Raw genomic sequence first — 14,688 nt, forward strand, 5'->3', positions numbered from 1 at the left:
TATATTAACAGTAATTAACCCCCACCACCACTTGGGGCCATGGAGAAAGTGTGTGTGTGTGTGTGTGTGTGTGAGAGAGAGAGAGAGAGAGAGAGAGAGAGAGAGAGAGAGAGAGAGAGACCATGCACTCAAAGGCCATAGCCTCTAATATACAAGGTTCATCATAACGACATTCATCTCAAAGAACGAGAACATTTATCATTGCCATTGACTTGTAGAAATCCATAGCCTATGATAAGAATAAGAGATTATGGAGTCAAAGTTGCCATGCCTTTAGTGAGCACATTTCAAGGAACAAAGCAAGGATGCCAGGGAAGCTAATGATGAGTGAAGGTAGGGAGGGGCTGAGTAAATCTAAAGATGATGCCTTGGTGAGGGGTTGAACCAAGCTAAAGATGATGCCTTGATGAGGGAAGGACATCTCCATTGTCAAATATTTGGGCCTCAAATATATCCAATTTCCAAGTTTTGATTCGCAAACTTGCATATGCTAGCATTGTGTGTAATTATTATTGACAAGTTAGTTATAGCCTTTTTTCCATCGGCATCCTTATAGGCTCTATATAGGTTTTTTCCTTTGGGCTAGTTCACTTAGCCAAATGCATAGAATGTACCATGGTCATGACGTTACTACATGTTGTGCCAAAAGTCAAACAAGATAATTCTTTGTATCTCACACTCATCTATAGTCCATAATCTTTCAAGGCATGCATATTCAAATCAATCACTATCAATTTCAAGTATAAAATAAGATTTTAATTTAAACAATCTTTAACTTCTCTGTATCTTTTAAGTCACATGGGTATCCTTGCTTTTAACATAATCAATTATCATGTTCTAACAAGCGAGGTTATCCCTAGTCACTATAGCTAAGTCTTAACTATGCTTACGCATTAGTCCATCCGATCTATATAGATAAGATAGCAATTTCTAAGGCAAAGCCTAATAATTGGTCTCTTTGGGAGAGTAATATCTTCCAATCTATTTGGAATTAAAGAAAAGTCAAAACTACAGAGTTTTAGGACTTCTAATGCTCTATAAAGCATGTCTCAAGTGCCCCACTTTGCACTCGAATAACTCAAAAACGAAAGGGATTTGCCTTTCTAGCATCTCATACACTCTTGTAGAGTTTTTTGTCGTCTAAAACTTTTGTCTTTATGTAAAAATCTGATTCTAAATATATGGAGAGATAAATTCTTCGTGAAATAGCCCCTAATGAAGGTTATACCTAAAATCTAGTCACAAACTAGTCAAATATTCTATCTTCTAATTCTTTAACTCCGAAAGTGTTTATTCTGTGAGTCTGACAAAGACAATCAACAATAGTTCTTTTGGAAAGAAATCCCCCCCTCTCCTCTTCTCGTGGTGTTTCCCCATCGTTGCCATGGTTAAGCATGGCATACATGGACTAAGATTCTCCCATATACATGCTTATCGATATTTTTTATTTAATCTCAAAAGAATTTAAAATAAAATAATTGAAAGAGTGTTTGCGTACTTCCTCGATATATTTTCCAATGTATTGAATGATTGGTAATCCATGTTTACTCTCCAAAAGCTGTGGAAAAGCTGTTTGTAGATTTGACAAGCCTCTCATATCTGCTATCAGGGCTGCAACCTGCAACAACAGGTATAACTTCACGCACAGTTTTCAGTTACTAGTTATGAGGGTACTTAAAATTACCAGAACACATACAATCTACAACCCATCGTGGGTGGAATGGCCAAAATCAGTTGTATTTGAAAGTTGACTCCAAAAATAGGTCACGTTTTTCTTTTTATCAAATTTTGATTTTCATGTCCATCTACTCACTTAAAGGCTTCCTTTGAGTATACTAACTAATTGAAAACTCAATCTTTAATTTTCACTTAATTTTAATACTTAGAATCTTTACTGTTGAAAACCTGCTGGATTTCATTATACTGAAATCTGTAGCATCCAAAACTTAGGATTATCTTTAATCATAACTTGGTCGCGGAGGTACGTTACATTATCTCCCCGTTAAGAACTCATCGTCCTCAACGATAAAAGCATCTTATCCTCAATCATTAGACCTTGAGAAATAGTTTTTCTTACCCAGCTATTATACTTGATATAGTACTTGAGAAGTCATATGCTTTTGAATCTTAAGAAAACTATAAATATGCATATGTCTTCGTCTTGAGATTTCTTCAAGTAGCCTTGGAAAGAAAGACTACTTGCTTTTGGACAAGTTTTTATCAAGCTTAGAGTAAAGTCTGTTATTGGCAAGATGGGAATGGTTTTGCTAATATCCCCTTCCATAGCCCCTAATCTTCTCCCTTCCCAAGATCACTCATTTTGTTGCTCTCTTTCTCTCTCTACCTCTTCATAGCCATTGATCTTCTTCCTCTGTAGCCACTACTGTAAAAAGAAAAAAATTAAAAAGGGAAAAAAATTAAAAAGGGAAAAGGGAAAAGGTAAAAGTTTTGAGGCAATATATATATATATATATATAACTTTCAAAAACTGCACGCACAAGCTTTCCTAATATATGTTTCAAGCTGTTCCAATTATGTTGACAACTTGTATAACACGCCAAAAATTTATATTTTTCCATAGTTAAGGAGCTTAACTATGGGAGCTAGTGCCTAAAGCGCTTGACTTACTCGAAATAAGTACATCATGTTTTGTGCCACACACAGGTTAAGAAACACCAAAAACATGTTTAAGGAAAACTTTGGACAATCCAAAAATGTTTCCTTGAAAAAATATTTTAAAAAAACTAATAAATTTTAAAAATTCTCCAGCTTGCTTAGGGCATTCTTAGGACTTTTAGACACCACATTTTCACATGCACCTATGATCTCAGCATGTATTAGAGGCCTATTTAGAGGTTAGTGCATCTATCTAGCTAGGTGCATACCAGCTTACTCTAGGCTCTAGACCTTCAATGGGAAACATTGTACAAGGACTTACACTAGGGGCCACTGACACTTACACTAGTCCTTATACAATGTTAAACCTAGTTTAACATTGTACAAGTACATAAACTATGGGTCAGTGACACTTCGCCTAATTTTGAGGTAAAATTTAGTACAAAGTACTGCATACCACACAGGCACCTCCACACATGCAGAATTATGTTTTGGTCTTCATTTGGTCACTCAAGAAGTTTTGGTAGAGAACTCTCTCTAGTGGAAATCTAGTAGTTGCATACAGTGTTTGCACATGTATTGTTGATATTGGGTGTATGTACATGTACTCTAGTCAGATGTGGTGACATACATGTGTTGAAGTATAACTCTGCATAGCAGCACTGAACATATTGTTGTGTTACATGTTGCATACATAAATTGTCTATTTGTAGGTTTCTGATTGTTGCAAGCTAATATGTCTGACAAACTCAATTAGATTGTTAGTGAAAACTAGGACGAGAACAACTTCCATGCCTGGAAGTTTAGAATGACTAATTTCCTAATGGGTGGAGGATTTTGAGACTATGTCGAAGGAGACAATTAAGAGCATCTAGAGTTGTTAGAAGAGAATTCCACTCTAGCAGATATAAAGAAATTTAAGGGTTGGAGTCAAGGTGCAAGAAAAGTCATGTATTGACTTTCTATAAGTGTCACAATAGACACAATGATAGAACACATAGAGGATGCCAATACTCTAGTAATTGTTATGCCTCACACCCAAAACCCCCTTTAAAACACATCCAACAAAAGATATCACCTGGTGAACCATAATTCTCGTGATTAAGGATCTTTCCAATGGTTGAGCTCGTAACCCTTGAGGTCTCCAAGATCCACAACTTCTTAGGCCTAAGGACTGAGGAATAAAACAAAAAAGAATAGTAACATTATATGCACAATATTTCAAAGAACAAGTGTTCAAGAGGTGTCTATTTGCATGGATTTATCAATTGAATACAACGAGTCATGTACCCAAGTTCCACCAAGGATGACATCATATTCAGGGGAATCATTAGGGAAAAAGGGAGCTCATTTTGGGGCCTTTTACGGTTTGGAAAAATAAGCTCTCAACCAATGAACAGAGGGCCAACGTAACGTTGGAAATTCACAAAAATAAGAGAAAATAGATAAAAGAAACAATATTTTATGTAGGTACAAGCGTGCTACATTAATGTGGAGATTGGTTTTTTATTCTCACAAGATCTTTGGACATGAAGATAGAATCTAGTCTGACATTTTCTCTGACAAGGGCCTTCCCGCTTCCACCTTCCTTTGAACTTTGAAATGTTGTGCTGCCTTTCCTTCGAAAGGTCTATCATTCTACACCACTGCCTCATTGTGCAGCAGCCTCCCTTGATCCTGTTTGGCTTAGAGTAAGATGTTTCTTGTCAACTATCTGTCTGCCCACTTTCTCTTTCTTGAAACTTCACTTTGTTATCTTGTTTATATTACTTTGCTGTGGTTACAGATTCACAAGGTCTCCATGGTGAATAAAAACTATGGCCATTCTAATGGAAGACGCTCTGTGGATGATAATGTTATGAAGGCAGAATTATACCACACATCTGTAAGATTCCTCCCCCAACCCCTTTTTGATGTCTAGTATATTCCCCTATAATCAATTCCTTTTCTGAAATATAAGAGATCTTGTTTGTGACTGTTTTAACCTAGAGAGAGAAAATATTCTAGAGAGAGAATATTCAAATTTTGAATATTTCTGGATAGAAAAATATCTCTTATAATTCAGATGAGTTCCCCTGAAACAGAAATTTAAAAAGAATTTTCCAATGTGCAATTGGAATTAATTGGAAATAGGTATAAAGAACCTTAGCCTAAGGGTCTAGATTTTCAGAAATCTTTAGACTATGGTCCAATTAAGGTTCCTATGGGCCAATAGCATCAATCCATGTGTAGGGAGGAGATAAATCCAATTTGTAAAAGAAGATACCCAAAAATTGAGTAAATGCTCGCATAAGATGAAGAGTTGAAAATGTACAAGGTTTATTAGTAAATAAACACATATGTAAGGAAGGGGAGTTCTTTAAAGGAGGTGCATATTTCACATAAGATGAAGAGTTGAAAATGTACAAGGTTTATTAGTAAATAAACACATATGTAAAGAAGGGGAGTTCTTTAAAGGAGGTGCATATTTCACATAAGATGAAGAGTTGAAAATGTACAAGGTTTATTAGTAAAAAAACTATGACACATATGTAAGGAAGAGGAGTTCTTTAAAGGAGGTGCACATTTCACATAAGATGAAGAGTTGAAAATGTACAAGGTTTATTAGTAAAAAACTATGAGCAATAAAATTTTGACACATATGTAAGGAAGGGGAATTCTTTAAAGGAGGTGCATATTTCACATGCTTGAATGAGTTTTAAACTCAAAAATAATGTGATATTTTTATCTCTCATCTCTCTTGAACCAAACCAAATCAAAATGGAACCAAACCGAATCAAAAAATAACCAAACTAGGTCCAAATCTAGTCCAAATTCAACCAAACTGACTTGGAAAATTCTAGAATCAGTTTGTTTGGTTAGGAGCTCAAATTTTCCTATAAATAGAAGCCTCCCCTTGTTGAAAAAAATATAATGTCTTATGCATTGTTACTCTACTCCACCTAAGCCAAAATATAGTCTCTTATGCTTTGTTACTCTACTCCACCTAAGCTAAAATATATAGAGTCTTATGCCTTGTTACTCTACTCTACCTAAGCCAAGAACTGTGAATTCTTTAATATTTCACTAGTTTTTGATACTTCCCTCTTTCTTCAATCCCCATTGGTGGCTCCATCAACATACTAAACCAATTGATTGGTTGGGGGCCTCTACCGTGAATAAAGAATCAAGCAAATTATAAGGTAAGTATATTGAATTTTGATCTTTCTATAATTTCTCAATGATTCTCTCTTCTCAACCCCTCTCAAGCTTGAGAAGTTTAATTGGTATGGTTTTTTAAATGCTATTGAAGTTAATTGGTGAATAGTAGTGAAGAGTTACATAATTTAATAAATGCTATAGAAGTTAATTTCCATTTATGTTTAAAATTCTAATGGTTTTTATGTAATTTCTCTCTCTCACTCAAGAAATGGTCATACTCATGAACCATTCTCAATCCAAATGAAGCTTTTCATAAAGCCTTTCCTTAATCCAAGATTAAGCTATGCTTGAGGCCAAATTAATGGCTTTTTGCTATGCTTTTAGTTTATGCACATTGATGATTCAATCCATTATGGATTGATGACCCAATTAGAGACCATTCTAATTGTTTTCTTAATGATCCAATTAGAGACCATTATGGATTGATGATCCAATTAGAGACCATTATGGATTGATGATCCAATTAGAGACCATTCTAATTATTTCTTTAATAATGAGCTTTATCCCTTAGAAAAAAAATTGAGATTTATCAGTCATAGTAGCGGAGCTATGGCAAAATTTTTATAGAAATTACGCATAAAATAAATTCATTCAAAGTATAAAAAGAGGAATTCCTACCATATTCTAGGAACTATCATCCTAGATTAATTAAAAGAATTTTATTATGCATGGAGATGTGGATGTTGCATGTAGATGTAGATGTATGAATGTGAGTGTGAATGTGGAGGTGGATGTATGCATGGGATGTGGATGTATGCATGTAGAAATAGATGTGTAGATGTGGATGTAGAGGTGGATGTATGCATGTAGATGTAGATGTATAGATGTAGATGTGGATGTGGATGGGGATGTATGCATGTAGATGTAGGTGTATAGACGTAGATGTGGATGTAGAGGTGGATGTATGCATGTAGATGTAGATGTATAGATGTAGATGTAGATGTGGATGGGGATGTATGCATGTAGATGTAGGTGTATAGACGTAGATGTGGATGTAGAGGTGGATGTATGCATGTAGATGTAGGTGTATAGACGTAGATGTGGATGTAGAGGTGGATGTATGCATGTAGATGTAGATGTATAGACGTAGATGTGGATGTGGATGGGGATGTATGCATGTAGATGTAGGTGTATAGACGTAGATGTGGATGTGGATGGGGATGTATGCATGTAGATGTAGGTGTATAGACGTAGATGTGGATGTGGAGGTGGATGTATGCATGTAGATGTAGATGTATAGACGTAGATGTGGATGTGGATGGGGATGTATGCATGTAGATGTAGGTGTATAGACGTAGATGTGGATGTAGAGGTGGATGTATGCATGTAGATGTAGGTGTATAGACGTAGATGTGGATGTAGAGGTGGATGTATGCATGTAGATGTAGATGTATAGATGTGGAGGTGAATGTGGAGTGGATGTATGCATGTAGATGTAGATGTATGGAGGTGAATGTGAATGTGGATGTGGATGTATGCATAGGGATGTAGATGTATGCATGTAGATGTGAATGTACGCATATAGTTGTGGATGTATGGATGTGATTATACGATTGTGATGTGAGGGAATCTGAAGTGATGAGATGGAAATGATGTGATGGGATGAGTATACATATAAATGGAATATGGAATAAGTAATGTAGATTGAGGAGGGATAATGTGGGAAAATGAAAGTTAAAATAGAAATTGTATTGTAAACTGTTTGTAAATGCTGTTTGTAAATGCTGTCTGTAAATGATTGTTTTATGTCAAGAATGCTGGGGGGAGCATTTTGACCGTCTTGTGATTAAAGTCGTGATGGTAAAGTTGCAACTGCTGACGGGGAGTCAATGAAGGACGTCTCGCGTAGCAAGGTCGGCCGAGGTCTTGACCAGCCTCGGTGCGATTAAAATGGTGAGCTTCCGGTACGGTGGATGAGGGGCCAAGGAAGCGGCCTATGCGTGAAGCGCTAGGTTACCTGCGAAGGATCCTAGAGGGTGCTGACCATACGGTGCTCGGGCTCTGGGTTGCCTAGGATACCCACGCGTGCGTCGAGGAAGATATTGGAACAGAGTTGGAGTTGTTTTCTGAAATCGAGCATGGATCTGGTTGATTGACCTTGCTGGTCTTCAATGGATGAGTCCATGGCTCCTTATATGGATCTGTTGGTTGATCTTGCTGATCTTCAACGAGAGTCCATCTTGTTAAGTGATTATATTGCCAAGTATTATGGGCTAGGAACTATCGAAACGGCTCCTGAGCGTTCTAGTTGCCAATGATGCCATAGATACTCTGATGAAGGAATGATGGGAAATTAAGAATCAATTGGATAAATTGGAAGATGGTGATCAATGATACTATGGTTTTATTAAAGGATTGTTTTAAACTGGTTGAATCTGATTGAAAAAGGGCAATTTCATATTGGGTGTGTGAGTGGTGTGACTAGTTTTATTTTGCATGAACATCCGGCTAGGGGGCCTTGGAACTCTTTTCCTTGGTACCCGGGACAAAACCTAACCAAATTTTTAATTGGATCCCATCACTACAGTGGTTGGGCGGTTGGCTAACCCATGGGATTGGATGGGGTTAGGCTGGACTGATGGATCCGTAAATCGAGACTCAAACTTTTGTTTTTACGATAGAAAATAAAAATAAAAATCCCGGACAGTAACTGTTCTATGGATAGGAATCAACGGCTGTGCCTCTTGAATGGGGAAAAAAGCGTTGATCCCAATGATCCAAGTGCAAGTTTCTTCCTTGAACTGACTAAGTATCTTATAGATGTAATTGGATCATCTCGATCAGAAATGATCTTGACTACGTTAGAGTAAAAAGTTATCCTGGTGGAATCGCCCATGCTTTCCGGTAAGGGAAGTTTTTCCAGGTTCGGTTTTGGAACAAACGACGGATTAGTCTCTTATCCGGATATCCGTGGGCGAGGCCCCGAGTGTGGGACCCCTGTCCCGCGCGAGAAGCGCTACTTCCGCTGCTAGTATCCCGAATCTGTTGCTCGGTGGGAACAGGGATCTTACAGTTGGTATCAGAGCATTTGGTTAATAAAGATCACCTGAGAAGACAAATATGTCAAAAATTTATCAAGAAACACAAAAAGGTTATAATTGTGTGATATAATTCATACAATTTGATATTCAAACTGAAACTCGTAATTTGGTAATTGGGTCTTCAGATGGAAGTACCGCAATTATATAGAATCCCCGACTTGCTTGAGGCCTAGACATGATAGTATTTACCTTATAATTCCAAGGGCCGTGACTACCCGTATATACCGAGAGTATACTGCAGCTCTTTACTGACAGTATATACGAGTAAATCTAAGACTTGAAATTATAAGCGTTAATGCTATCCAGATGATGATTTTGCATGTGATTGATATGATTTTTAATTCTGTTTGAGAATGGATGAATTGATTTGGATTCTGATTGAAAATGCTGATTGAAAATGCTGATTGAAAAATGTTGATTTTTAAAAAATTAGTTGAAATATAATGAAACCACAATGAGGGGGAATGGGACGAATCCCTGTAATGATATTCATAACTAGAATGATGATAATGAATTCAGCAAATCACTATGAGGTTAATGGGTGTGCTGTTAGATTGCTACTGTTAATATTTGACTGGTAGATCAAGTTAAGGGATGTCAAATTGAGAACTTGCTTGACTGAAATTTCCGTGGAGGAATGTTTCGAAGGAAACTTTTCGGTCTAATGGACCATTATCATGTTAAGGATATGAATGATATGATCTGAATGAATTGTTATTTAATAATGAGTTCTATATAAGGGATATTTATCCCAGTGTTCTGTTGGGTTGACCAGAATATAAGGAACCCCAGAATAAATTGGATCTTAAGAAAAAGAGTTGTCCTCTACTTGGCGAGATGAGGACATCTCGCATTTTTTTAAGTGGGGTAGAATGTAAGATTCCTCCCCAGCCTTCGAGGTATACTGGAGTAAGAATCTTCCTTTCTGATCTTATAATTATTCCCTCTCTAAAATAAAAGAAAAATTCTGTTTAAAAAAGGAAGACCCTTTTCCTAGAATACTTCTCAGGAGTCACGCCTGTTTTAAGGATTTAGAACAATGAGTTTAGAAGTGAGAATCGGTGTTTTGGATACCAAGGTTTTGGTTTTCATTCGAGTACGGCCCAAAAGAAGTTCTTTATCTCTTGGGGAGGATAAGAAGTTATCCCCCAGATATTGTGACCTTTATATCTGAATTCAATGAAAGTAGGTGACTTAGCCTATAAGCTTCTTTTATCTCCTCATCTCAAAATTCTTAATGCCTTCTATAGAAAAATGTGTCAAACACAAATCATGGAAAGACGATAAAACTTCAGTGGCAAGTTACCGTTGGCTTCTAGGTTACGCTAGCTCCTTCCTCTATATAAGTCGTAACTTTTACTTGTCGCTCACAGTAATCTTACTCCCATCAATCTCCTTTATTTCTTAATCTCCTTCATGGCTTGGCAACAGGAATTAGTTTTATCCCTGATGATTTCTCACCTTCAAGACGCAAGAGAGTCTGTGAAGAAAGACTTTATAGAACAGTATGAGCGCTCACTTTTTCCTCACCTAGGAACTTCTATAGCGCAGACCAAATGGCGGACCTATCAAAACATAACTAGGGTAACACCCTGGGGACAGCAGCACTTTCGTAACAATGTCCGCTTGGCCATGGTTATCGAAGCCTTGGGTTTGGGTCCCCGATACTACTGCGTCATGAGATCAAGGCATCTTGGGTTTTCTGAGCGGGTCTTCTTACTGGCGTGTTTTCTTCCTCATGAGAAGATATGCCTCTACCCCGTTTTTGGCTTACCTCTTAGAGGTCCTTTTGTTAGATCACCTCATACCACTGAGATAGGTGCGGCAATAACCAGCAGAATCATTCCCATAGATGAGTTACCCTATACTTGTGCAGCTTGTGAGGACTGCTTTTGTGACCATATGATGGACGGGCTTATGGAAGTGTAAAGAGTTTCTCTATCTTACTGTATAAGTGCCGAGAATGAATAAAGTTTAAATCTTGTTCTTATTTTGAATCTTAAGACTTTTCTTGGTGGTTAATCTTGATTAAAATTTTTCTCTAAGTCTCATATTCGTGCATCTTACGAAATTATCCCAAGTTGCGAGATGAGGACATCTCGCGTTTTTTAAGTGGGGTAGAATGTAAGATTCCTCCCCCAACCCCTTTTTGATGTCTAGTATATTCCCCTATAATCAATTCCTTTTCTGAAATATAAGAGATCTTGTTTGTGACTGTTTTAACCTAGAGAGAGAAAATATTCTAGAGAGAGAATATTCAAATTTTGAATATTTCTGGATAGAAAAATATCTCTTATAATTCAGATGAGTTCCCCTGAAACAGAAATTTAAAAAGAATTTTCCAATGTGCAATTGGAATTAATTGGAAATAGGTATAAAGAACCTTAGCCTAAGGGTCTAGATTTTCAGAAATCTTTAGACTATGGTCCAATTAAGGTTCCTATGGGCCAATAGCATCAATCCATGTGTAGGGAGGAGATAAATCCAATTTGTAAAAGAAGATACCCAAAAATTGAGTAAATGCTCGCATAAGATGAAGAGTTGAAAATGTACAAGGTTTATTAGTAAATAAACACATATGTAAGGAAGGGGAGTTCTTTAAAGGAGGTGCATATTTCACATAAGATGAAGAGTTGAAAATGTACAAGGTTTATTAGTAAATAAACACATATGTAAAGAAGGGGAGTTCTTTAAAGGAGGTGCATATTTCACATAAGATGAAGAGTTGAAAATGTACAAGGTTTATTAGTAAAAAAACTATGACACATATGTAAGGAAGAGGAGTTCTTTAAAGGAGGTGCACATTTCACATAAGATGAAGAGTTGAAAATGTACAAGGTTTATTAGTAAAAAACTATGAGCAATAAAATTTTGACACATATGTAAGGAAGGGGAATTCTTTAAAGGAGGTGCATATTTCACATGCTTGAATGAGTTTTAAACTCAAAAATAATGTGATATTTTTATCTCTCATCTCTCTTGAACCAAACCAAATCAAAATGGAACCAAACCGAATCAAAAAATAACCAAACTAGGTCCAAATCTAGTCCAAATTCAACCAAACTGACTTGGAAAATTCTAGAATCAGTTTGTTTGGTTAGGAGCTCAAATTTTCCTATAAATAGAAGCCTCCCCTTGTTGAAAAAAATATAATGTCTTATGCATTGTTACTCTACTCCACCTAAGCCAAAATATAGTCTCTTATGCTTTGTTACTCTACTCCACCTAAGCTAAAATATATAGAGTCTTATGCCTTGTTACTCTACTCTACCTAAGCCAAGAACTGTGAATTCTTTAATATTTCACTAGTTTTTGATACTTCCCTCTTTCTTCAATCCCCATTGGTGGCTCCATCAACATACTAAACCAATTGATTGGTTGGGGGCCTCTACCGTGAATAAAGAATCAAGCAAATTATAAGGTAAGTATATTGAATTTTGATCTTTCTATAATTTCTCAATGATTCTCTCTTCTCAACCCCTCTCAAGCTTGAGAAGTTTAATTGGTATGGTTTTTTAAATGCTATTGAAGTTAATTGGTGAATAGTAGTGAAGAGTTACATAATTTAATAAATGCTATAGAAGTTAATTTCCATTTATGTTTAAAATTCTAATGGTTTTTATGTAATTTCTCTCTCTCACTCAAGAAATGGTCATACTCATGAACCATTCTCAATCCAAATGAAGCTTTTCATAAAGCCTTTCCTTAATCCAAGATTAAGCTATGCTTGAGGCCAAATTAATGGCTTTTTGCTATGCTTTTAGTTTATGCACATTGATGATTCAATCCATTATGGATTGATGACCCAATTAGAGACCATTCTAATTGTTTTCTTAATGATCCAATTAGAGACCATTATGGATTGATGATCCAATTAGAGACCATTATGGATTGATGATCCAATTAGAGACCATTCTAATTATTTCTTTAATAATGAGCTTTATCCCTTAGAAAAAAAATTGAGATTTATCAGTCATAGTAGCGGAGCTATGGCAAAATTTTTATAGAAATTACGCATAAAATAAATTCATTCAAAGTATAAAAAGAGGAATTCCTACCATATTCTAGGAACTATCATCCTAGATTAATTAAAAGAATTTTATTATGCATGGAGATGTGGATGTTGCATGTAGATGTAGATGTATGAATGTGAGTGTGAATGTGGAGGTGGATGTATGCATGGGATGTGGATGTATGCATGTAGAAATAGATGTGTAGATGTGGATGTAGAGGTGGATGTATGCATGTAGATGTAGATGTATAGATGTAGATGTGGATGTGGATGGGGATGTATGCATGTAGATGTAGGTGTATAGACGTAGATGTGGATGTAGAGGTGGATGTATGCATGTAGATGTAGATGTATAGATGTAGATGTAGATGTGGATGGGGATGTATGCATGTAGATGTAGGTGTATAGACGTAGATGTGGATGTAGAGGTGGATGTATGCATGTAGATGTAGGTGTATAGACGTAGATGTGGATGTAGAGGTGGATGTATGAATGTAGATGTAGATGTATAGACGTAGATGTGGATGTGGATGGGGATGTATGCATGTAGATGTAGGTGTATAGACGTAGATGTGGATGTGGATGGGGATGTATGCATGTAGATGTAGGTGTATAGACGTAGATGTGGATGTAGAGGTGGATGTATGCATGTAGATGTAGATGTATAGACGTAGATGTGGATGTGGATGGGGATGTATGCATGTAGATGTAGGTGTATAGACGTAGATGTGGATGTAGAGGTGGATGTATGCATGTAGATGTAGGTGTATAGACGTAGATGTGGATGTAGAGGTGGATGTATGCATGTAGATGTAGATGTATAGATGTGGAGGTGAATGTGGAGTGGATGTATGCATGTAGATGTAGATGTATGGAGGTGAATGTGAATGTGGATGTGGATGTATGCATAGGGATGTAGATGTATGCATGTAGATGTGAATGTACGCATATAGTTGTGGATGTATGGATGTGATTATACGATTGTGATGTGAGGGAATCTGAAGTGATGAGATGGAAATGATGTGATGGGATGAGTATACATATAAATGGAATATGGAATAAGTAATGTAGATTGAGGAGGGATAATGTGGGAAAATGAAAGTTAAAATAGAAATTGTATTGTAAACTGTTTGTAAATGCTGTTTGTAAATGCTGTCTGTAAATGATTGTTTTATGTCAAGAATGCTGGGGGGAGCATTTTGACCGTCTTGTGATTAAAGTCGTGATGGTAAAGTTGCAACTGCTGACGGGGAGTCAATGAAGGACGTCTCGCGTAGCAAGGTCGGCCGAGGTCTTGACCAGCCTCGGTGCGATTAAAATGGTGAGCTTCCGGTACGGTGGATGAGGGGCCAAGGAAGCGGCCTATGCGTGAAGCGCTAGGTTACCTGCGAAGGATCCTAGAGGGTGCTGACCATACGGTGCTCGGGCTCTGGGTTGCCTAGGATACCCACGCGTGCGTCGAGGAAGATATTGGAACAGAGTTGGAGTTGTTTTCTGAAATCGAGCATGGATCTGGTTGATTGACCTTGCTGGTCTTCAATGGATGAGTCCATGGCTCCTTATATGGATCTGTTGGTTGATCTTGCTGATCTTCAACGAGAGTCCATCTTGTTAAGTGATTATATTGCCAAGTATTATGGGCTAGGAACTATCGAAACGGCTCCTGAGCGTTCTAGTTGCCAATGATGCCATAGATACTCTGATGAAGGAATGATGAGAAATTAAGAATCAATTGGATAAATTGGAAGATGGTGATCAATGATACTATGGTTTTATTAAAGGATTGTTTTAAACTGGTTGAATCTGATTGAAAAAGGG

Source organism: Cibotium barometz, chromosome 23, assembly GCF_041138505.1.
Source record: "Cibotium barometz isolate CiBa-2024 chromosome 23, ASM4113850v1, whole genome shotgun sequence".
Lineage (NCBI taxonomy): Eukaryota > Viridiplantae > Streptophyta > Polypodiopsida > Cyatheales > Cibotiaceae > Cibotium > Cibotium barometz.